Source organism: Pelodiscus sinensis, chromosome 4 (genome assembly GCF_049634645.1).
Source record: "Pelodiscus sinensis isolate JC-2024 chromosome 4, ASM4963464v1, whole genome shotgun sequence".
Classification (NCBI taxonomy): Eukaryota; Metazoa; Chordata; order Testudines; family Trionychidae; genus Pelodiscus; species Pelodiscus sinensis.
This window is the reverse complement of record NC_134714.1, coordinates 93022663-93032875: the sequence shown is the minus strand read 5'-3', so window position 1 is coordinate 93032875 and position 10213 is coordinate 93022663.

Below are 10213 nucleotides of genomic sequence, written 5' to 3'. Positions count from 1 at the left end.
ATCAGTTTTTAAAAAAATGTTTTGAGGTCTATGGTGATTTCTGCTTATAAACTGATGTCACAATCCAGCATACCAAAATTTGGGCTTCAGAAAGTGTGAATCTCATAAAGTACACGTGAAACTGTGAATATTCCTGAGAATTTACAAATTTTCTACAAAGGTCTAACAACCACAATCAAGGCAGCCAACAGATTGCTGGGCCCCTGGGCAAGATGTAGAGGCATGGCTGTGTCCACCGGAATGGGTGGGACCTCAGGTGAAAAGGGCAGGGCTTGGGCTAGCCTCCCCCAGCTAGCCCTTCTACGCCACCCAAAGTGCCGGCTAGTGCTCCGGCAGTGATTTATAGGGCCTAGAGTTCTGGCCACCGAGACTGAAGTAGCGACGGGGGCAGCTGGGAGCCCTGGCCCTTTTCAATTGCCAGGTTCTGGGGCGGTTGTCCTCTTCCCCTTCCTCTCTGCCCTTCATCCTGGTGGAAGGGCCTGACATCAGTGCTCTCACTTTGAATATGGTAACAATTTTATTATGGGCAAAATCGTGACTGTTTCATTATCAAAGAAAAGACAAGGAAAAGCAAACATCCAGTCTCTCAACACATTTATTTTATTTTTCACTGTCACTGTGAAGTTACACTTCTTCCTTATGGATGCTGTTTACTTTTTGCTATAGGAAAACACTGAGGTATACTCACAAAATACTATTTCAGAAAATGACAACCTTTTTATTTCCAACTGCAGTGACTTCCATGGTAATGCCTATACCTGTGCATCCATGCAGATTCATAAAAAGCACTTGTATGACCAAATTGAATGTTTATCTAGCTTCCCTCTCTCCCCCCTTTATGCTTAAATATAGCTAAACCCACGTGACAGAAGGCATGGGCAGTGTCATTTAGTTCACTCACCACGAGGTGCCTCTTTATGGTCACATCCGGAAATTACCTTCATTCAGATCTGATACTCCCACTTGCTAACAACCTGTCTAGGACTCTCAAATGCTCTCTCTTTGTGACTCAGCCCTGCAGCCATGTCACTGTACAGTAGCATTTCTTAAAGTGTACTGGTGTGCCGGGAGGCAATCAGAGGTGTGTTGCGGAGAGAACAGAATTCAAAATGGCCACCCTTAAAGGGACAAGCCTCCCTTTTCTTTTTTTTTTCTCAACAGAAAAGTGGTGTTCCCCATACAAAAAAATATTGTTTGGTGTTCCTCAGTCTTAAAAAGTTTAAGAAACACTGCTGTACAGTCCTCCCTTCTGGGTATCAAAGTCCCACTGAATCAGCTGTTTGCATGCCCCTCCAGACTGATGTCCAATCCAGGGCTAGATCCTGTGCCACGTTTTCAGCAACTAGCAGGGGAAGTAAGGCCCACTTATTACACTAATTCCAGCTCACACACCCTATACTTAGAAAGAATCTGATAACTTCCAGAGCCCATTTGCTGCTTCTCTTCAGATGGCCGGGAAAGGTTCATGACACCCACATCTTTCAGAACTCCTGCCTCTCTGAAAGATGCATGCCAGCACTTTTTTACCAAGACTGCACCATCAGAGTCGGAGAGGAGGACATGCAAATCATGATCCTGGATGACGAAACCTATCCCTTGCTCCCCTGGTTCATGATATTCAGATCCAGTTTTTCAGGTTGAACTAGAGAGGGCTTCAGGGTCTCAAAGAGAAACATCAAATGACACTGAATTCTTACAAGAATATAAAACTGAAGTGAAAAATGAAAGAGGCAGAAAAAAGGAAGACAAGTTACCTAGCAATTCAGCAGATACATAGATACGGCATTTCCCTTTTGACAGATGACAAACTGCATTAACAAGGGGCTGTGCTCAGCAGAGAGGCCTTGAAGGACAGTTTTATGCAAGGCCAATTCTGAGACACTCCCCAGTTCCTCTCTACAGGGGGTCCCAGCATTCTGTGTGTGCATTTTTCCTCCTCCACTCTCCCTTCCTACCTTTCTCCCTCCCCTGCAGAACAAACAAAGACGTTGTTGAACAAAAAACCAGGAATCTTTATTGGGGGGACATACTCCAGGGGATACTTGGTGTCGTGCTGCTGTACCAGCTCTTCCCAGGTGGCCTTCCTCTCCTTCTGGGCTGTGACCCACTCCTGGCACTCTGCCCGAGTCCCTGGACAAAGGACTGAAGGCAGACCATTTGCTCTCTCATACGCTCATCCCAGGTTCATTTCCACCTGCAGATCCCACTCAGTTGAATAGAGGAAGTGGGTGGAGGGGGACATGCCAAGCTCGCAGCTGTCCCAGCTGTGAAGGAAAGTTAAAAGGGCAGTCATCACAGGAGACTCAGTGCATGAAGCCTAGTCCTACCAATGGACTCAGTTTAGATGATGGCAATGTGCTTCAAGCAAGGCCATATGTTACCTATAAAGTGGGCACTTTCCAGAAGTGGCACAGATGTCCCAGGGGAGCATCGCAACACACACGGCCCAGGGACAAACAGTCATGGGAAGGTGCCAGCCAGGTCAGGAACCTGCATCTGGAAGGGAGGAATGGGATGACTCGGCCACCTTCTGTGTCCTTCACATGCCATGTCCATCAGTGGTGACATCCCACAGAGAGAACTTCCATCCCTACTTGCAGGGGGGAGTAATTGGTGAGGTGTGAGAGAGCGGCAGATGCTGCTTTCCAGAGAGAGTGCTAATGGGCTCCTCCTGGAAGATTCCTATTCACGATATCAGTCTTCTCTGAATTACCATGCATGACAGACTGCAGGCATGACTCTGGGCTGTGTGGTGCACTGCTGTGGGGTTCCATGACCCCAGACTACTTAGTGGTGGCTGGGTGTGGGAAAGTGTCCTACAGAAGCCAGAGTAAAGCAGGCTTTTCTGGGAAACTTGTGAGAAGGATTGAGGGGTTCCTGTGTGAGTGTGTCCTGGAGCTGAGTGCTCCAGACTGGCGCTCCACGTGTACACACATGAACAAGCTGATGTGTGATCCTTAGGCCAAGCAGGCCAAGAGAGAGACACAGCTCCTCACAGCTTGACCCCGCTGATAGATAGGGAAAAGTACAACACTCATCTAAAGTGCCCATCCTGGGTTTGTCAGAAGCCTGGGAGATATCCTGGAAGGGGGGAAACTGGCTCTAAAGCAAGAAGCAGCTCCTAGCTGGTGGGCATGGTCTCCTGGCTGGTCTCCTCCTCCTCCATGTCATCATCATCCTCCTCTGCCACCCTGACCTCCTGCAGACTGATGCCAGTCAAGTCTTGGCCAGACTCTATGATGACGATGGAGGAGGTGACCAGCCCTTCTCCCAGGATGGCATCCAGCTGTTCATAGCAGCAGCAGGTGTGAGGTGCTGTCCCAGAGTATTCACTCTGCTCCCTTGCCTTGTGGTAGGCCTGCCACAGCTTTTATTTTGAGCCTACACTGCTCAAGGCGCCTGCTGTGCCCTGTTCCTCCAGGCTGGCAGCGATCCCGTCATAGATGTCAGCAATGTGCTTCCTGGCATAAGAGATCCTGGAGGCTGGACTCCTTCCCCCACACCGTGGAGGTCCAGGATCTCCACACCAGTCCAAGTCAGAGCTCTTCTGCATCTCTAGGCAGTGGAAGCCATGCTGGCAGTCATCAGAGAGTCCAAGGGAGAATTGGGATCGCTCATGTCTCAGTCTCTCTCACAGGGCTCATATAGCTGGCCATGCTAAATATGCCCTTTTCCTCATCCCAGGACTTTTGGAGCTCTGCAGGAGAAGGAGAAGAGCAGTGGAGATGCCAGGTGTGGCCGGAGTGATCAAAGCTGACAGATGCGGGAGGCTTCCAGAGGCCAATTAGTTTGAATTACTGGCACCAGAATATGCACACTACTGTTATTTCAATATTACTATTTTGGAATTACTGTTACTCCTTATGAAAAGCAGGAGTACAGAGGTCAAATTCCACTGCCCGTTATTTCGAAATAACAGGCTTGGTAGTGTGGTTGCTTATAAAGTTGAATTTGAGGGGGTTATTTTGAAATAGGGTCCTTGTGTAGACCAGGGCTAAGTGAATGGATAAGGCAATTAGTTAGGAGCAACATTGTTACAAGAGTAAAATACTGCTTGTTAGATATCTATCTCTTGTGAGATCAGGTAAGTGCTCTGACAACAGCCTTATTCAGTATGGGTTCCAAATCCTTTGCAACGTTATAATTTAGGATCCAATCTTGTTATCAATAAAATCAGCTGCAAAAATCCTATGACCTTCACTGGCAGAAGAATTAATCCTTCAATTTCATACTTCTGACAACTTTTTTTTAAAGTGACCTTTTGTTTCATTTTCTAGCTAGGCTATCTTCTCACTGACCTATAGCTAATATATATATAGCTTTCTTTAACGGATTTCCTCTAGAAATATTTTTTCATTCCATTGGTTTCCAGTTAGAGAGAAAGGTAAGAAAGCTGAGTCTAGCATAGTCGGATGGGCTGATTACTAAATCCGACAGTTCATTCTAAGCTGCCATTTTTATAGCTCCTTGGAACAGCAACAATTTCCATAAATTGACTGGAGTTTAGTGCCCAATTTGTTTAAGAGGTGGGGTAATAACAAAGCACATGAACGGTTCTTAATCTTAAACCAACATCTTAACTCACCTATTTTGCTGGAAAACATAGCCTTCCTCCCTCTCCCCCCCGTATATGCCCTTGGCAAGTATAAGCATGGAATTTTCATTTGAAACATGAGGTCTTAGACACAAATTCTTATGACAAATACATATTGCAGTCAGGAGGCACATCTACACTACAGAACAAAAGTCAAACTAAGCTACACAACTTCAGCTATGTCAATTGCGTAGCTGAAGTCGAAATAGCTTAATTCAGCTTTTGGCACTGTCTACACAGCAGGAAGTCAAAGGAAGAACACCTTTCCTTTGACTTCCCTTTCTCCTTGTAAAATGAGGGTTACAGGATTCAGAGTAAGAAATCCTCCATCTCGTCATTATTTTGAAATAAGGGTTTGCTGTGTAGTCGCGCATTTTGTGATTTCGAAATGTCAGTTAGTCTAAAATAACACTGGTATGTAGACATACCACGACTTCTCTAGCTTGCCCTTGCATTAGCACAGCCATGTAGAACAGTTAATCCTGGGGAAATATTTTCCTTAATTAACTTTTGTCATTGTTTTTATAGGTAGCAGATTTATCTTTCACTATCTTTCAAAAGGGAAGATGGATAGGGCATGACTTGTTCCAATTTTGTTAGCAGATGCCAAGTTTCAATCATTTATTCCCCACCTTATATATTATTTTGGAAGTGTGGTAAAGCCAGGAGAATAGAAAAAAGACTAGTGCGTTTCACTGGCTAAAGTGAGTTCTTAGGCAAGTTCAGATCTCTGCTTACAAAAGCAACAGATCTATTATCTGTTTCACTCTTTCGTTTTTAGGATTATATACATACAGTGCAATTGATGCTTTCACTGACTTCTTTCCTAGGTGCTTAAGCACTAAATCTGATCTATGCTCTCCCTTATTATGCCATCTGAAGCCTTTAAAAGGGATGAGCAATGGTGCAAATACCCTTTGCTTATCTTGATTTTTTTTGTTTGTTTTGTAATCAAGTGACCCAGGAAGTGCTTCAGCTTGGATTTAAATACTCTTCTATTTCTCCCTGCAAATGAGACCTATCCATGAGATCCATTTAAAAAGGACAGGATCTGAAAATGTTACCTGCAGTATCTTAAAAGTGACTCCTTTGAACTATTTAAAGCTATCATGCTGTTTTAACATCTATTCATGTTGTATTTGAAAGACTATCACAGGATCTTTTTAGGGGAATGAGGCAAAATGCCACATTTATCGACAATATAACATTATTCTGATATATGCATATTCTCTCTCACACACAGTCTTGCTGTTGCTTAAAGTTATAAGTTTGTTACTCACATTAACTCACTGACCAGGCGAGTTAAATGCAAGGGGGAGGAGTCGGGGTTTCTCTTGCTCCACACTGACATTTCGATCTTGACAAGATGAGACCCAGAGATTCATGCAAGACGCCCCATCTTTTAAAGAACTTTTCTCCCATTCAGGTCTATACATTTTGCTGTATCAGTTTTTAATCACCATTTTAACATCTGTTTATCCTGAAAGTCATTTTTTTGTCATCTGACATCAGTATATTAGTGCCTCCTTCCCAGTGTTTATCTGTAAAGAGGTGCTTGCTCCTAACTCCAAGGCCATCTGTATGTCCTGCACCAGTCTGCCTTATATTGGGCCCAATTGATGGCACCTTGGCGCCTCCAAGTTTTATAGCTTCTTCTCCCCCTTCCTTGACCATATGGACTCTAAAACTGCTGAGCCTACAAGTTGTAAATTTTTCTCCAAACATTCACATTCCACACTCATTCACTACCCTTCCCCAGGAACTACACAATTGTTTCACATGAGGAAAGGGATACAATTACCTTAGTAAAGTATCTGTCTACTTCCAATACAAAGCTTCTAGGAGTACAAATTTTTAATCAATCATCGTATTTTCTTGATAACACAATGTGCATTCTAATTACTCCTAAGAACAACAGTGTGATCATGCTGAATCACAAGGAACCTTCTGATCTCTTTCTACTTTGACATCAGCTACAGACGCAGTTTGCCAGATATATCTTTACTAAAGGCCTAGAAGACTTCCTCAATGCAATCCATAAAAGGGTGGCCAGTAGAGATATATAAGAACATAACATAGGAACGGCCGTACTGGGTCAGACCAAAGGTCCATGTAGCCCAGTATCCTGTCTACCGACAGTGGCCAGCACCAGGTACCCCAGAGAGGGTGGACCGAAGACAACGATCAAGCAATTTGTCTCCTGCCATCCCTCTCCAGCCTCTGACAGACAGAGGCCAAGGACACCATTTTATCCCCTGGCTAATAGCCTTTTATGGACCTAACCTCCATGAAATTATCTAGCTTCTCTTTAAACTCTATTATAGTCCTAGCCTTCACAGCCTCCTCTGGCAAGGACTTCCACAGGTTGACTACACGCTGTGTGAAGAAGAACTTCCTTTTATTAGTTTTAAACCTGCTCCCCATTAAATTCATTTGGTGTCCTCTAGTTCTTCTATTTAGGGAATTAATAAATAACTTTTCTTTATCGGCCCTCTCCACACTGCTCATGATTTTATGTACCTTTATCATATCCCCCCTCAGTCTCCTCTTTTCTAACTGAAAAGTCCCAGTCGCTTTAACCTCTCCTCATATGGGACATGTTCCAAACCTCTAATCATTTTAGTTGCCCTTTTCTGAACCCTTTCCAAGGCCAAAATATCTTTTTTGAGGTGAGGATACCACATCTGTACACAGTATTCAAGATGTGGGCGTACCATAGTTTTATACAGGGGCAGTAAGATATTCTGGGTCTTATTTTCTATCCCTTTCCTAATAATTCCTAGTATCCTATTTGCCTTTTTGACCGCCGCTGCACACTGTGTTGAAGTGTCCACGATAACTCCAAGATCTCTTTCCTGATTTGTCGTAGCCAAATTATCCCCCATCATACTGTATGTATAGTTGGGGTTATTTTTCCCGATGTGCATTACTTTACACTTATCCACATTAAATTTCATTTGCCATTTTCTTGCCCAATCACTCAGTTTGGTGAGATCTTTTTGGAGTCCCTCACAGTCTGCTTCTGTCTTGACTATCCTAAACAGTTTTGTATCATCTGCAAACTTTACTACCTCACTGCTTACCCCTTTCTCCAGATCATTTATGAATAAGTTGAAAAGGATTGGTCCCAGGACTGACCCTTGGGGTACACCACTAGTTACCCCTCTCCAATCTGAAAATTTACCATTTATTCCTACCCTTTGTTTCCTGTCTTTTAACCAGTTCTCAATCCAAGAAAGGACCTTCCCTCTTATCCCATGGCCATATATAGTTGCTTATCATTCCTACACTCTTGTCTACTGTCTTTTTTCTGCAATAATATGAGCATTAGTGTCAGAGGGGTTAGTCTGTATTCAATGAGGAGTCCTGTGGCACCTTGAAGACTAACAGATTTATCTGAGCATAAGCATTCTCTGTAAAAACCCACAAATGCTTATGCCCAAATAAATCTGTTAGTCTTTAAGTTGCCACAGGACTCCTCGTTTTATGAGCATTAGAGATATCATCACAAATACCTGAGAAATCCAGGGAAGAATGGATGTTTGAAACCTTGCTTTTTGTTAATAAAAATATTTTGTTAGACAGCCCTTCACTTCAGCCAAGGTCTGAGACAGCTCCCCAGATTCTAGAGGCCTCAAGCACAAAAGAACAATAAAGACCTGACTGCTCTGCTATTGCAATGTATAAAAATAAATCAGAATGTTTTAAATGCCTGTGAGGCCTTAATAAAGTACCATAAGGCAGCAGAAAAGAGGGGTAAACACAGTATTCTTTTGCAAATTAATGTTATATATTTGCAGGGACTCTACATCTCAGATGGAAATTATGTTCTTAAGCTTGCCAAGAGCATGGACAGAACAGATGGTTGTGTCTTCCAGAAAATGAACAAAAATACAAACAAAAATAGCGTACAACCATATGCACTTGAGGTTGCTCTGCATATTCATGGAACTAAGCCCAAGCAAGAGCACATTCTTTTCAGAGATCACGACAGTTTCCCTTCACACTCATAGACCTAAAATGTTGGCTCCAATCTGCTTCAGACCAACATGGGCCTCTCTTCTACTTCTCAGTCCTGCAAGGTGATGAAAGGAGTTATGCAAATAACCTTTTTTTTATTTGCTGCTATTTCTGGTGGGGAGGGTGGGAAAAAAATCAAGAAGAGTTTCGTTTTCAGCTGAACAAAAAACAATCCAATTTTAAATGACCCAAAAATGTGAAAAAAAAATCTAAATGAAATTGCATTTCTATCTGACATTTTTCATTTATGTTTAGGGATTTTTGATAAAAGTTAATGAGAATTGAGTACCCAGAGGAGGGTTGGTATACTTGAGGGTTTCTCTTAGCTTACTTGGTACAGTGCTATCCTAGCATGTAGGAGACTGGTGTTCCATTCCCTCCAGCGTGTGGAAAGCAGAAGGGTCTTCTACATTGCTGGAGAGTGTCCTACCCATTATTGGGTATGAGCCTCGTGTTGGGTCATGTCTTCATTGGACCAAGGAGAATATAGAGCCCTTTGTCATGCCAATCATCCAGACACAAGTTGAAGATATTGTTCCCTAATTACTAATTATTCATACAATGTGGAAAAACCCCAGAAGAAGAGGTCGAGAGGGACTGATTGTATAGACCCATTGTCAGGGCACTCAGCTGCAAGGTGTTCAAGTTCTCGGTCTAAATCAAGCAGGGCAAGGACTTGAATGTGGCTTCCCACATTTCAGGTAAGCCATATCCTGGCATGTAGATCACTATCCTGGCATGGGTTGATCTGTATGGCTCTCATTTTCCATGAAAATCCTCAAAAGTTCTTAGGTTTAGTATAGTACACAACAACAAGATATTTGATGTCTCGAAAAAAAGTTTCTTGGTACCAGAAAACTTTCCTGCCTCGCGCTCTACCGACATTAAAATTTATTAACAGCTCTATTCACGTTAACAATCCCCATAATGGGATTTTGTGGAACATACCAAATATAAACCCTTCAAATAACAAGTTTAATGTTAATACCTCACTTTAGTATTGCTCATAAGATGCCTACATTCATAGAAACTATGATGAAAGTATGAAAAATGTATCCAGTTCCCCCTTTGATGGCCCACACTCTTTGTTATACTTATTGATACAATTTTAGATATGCACAGCACTGCATAGGCAAGTGGTCACACATTGCTCTGTATAGTAATGTAAGCGTTATGTTGGTTTATTTTATACTTCAGATTATTTCTCTGGAGGACTTCAGCAAACTGTGCTAATCTCCAGCAGATGCAGTGGAGACAGATCCTGTGTACGCTGCCCAATCCTTTCTACAAAGCAAAGACATCTCTCTCACTATATGGCCATTCTTATTAGCCTGCCAGAGTAGAGGCTGATCAATGAAATACTTTGGCACAAGTCACCCACCCGCTTCCCCTAACACAGACACTGAGCATCATAAGTGCAATTACATAATACAATGGTCTGTAAGGCTTCTGGCATGTCTTTAGCTGCTGTTTTGGGGTCGGATTTTGTTCCCATAGAAGTCAACGGAAAGTGTTAGCACAGGCAAGGCCTTTGATACGGAGCTTTAATGGGAGTAGAGTCAGACCTGTATACAGTGCCAAGTGCCTTAAACCCAAATT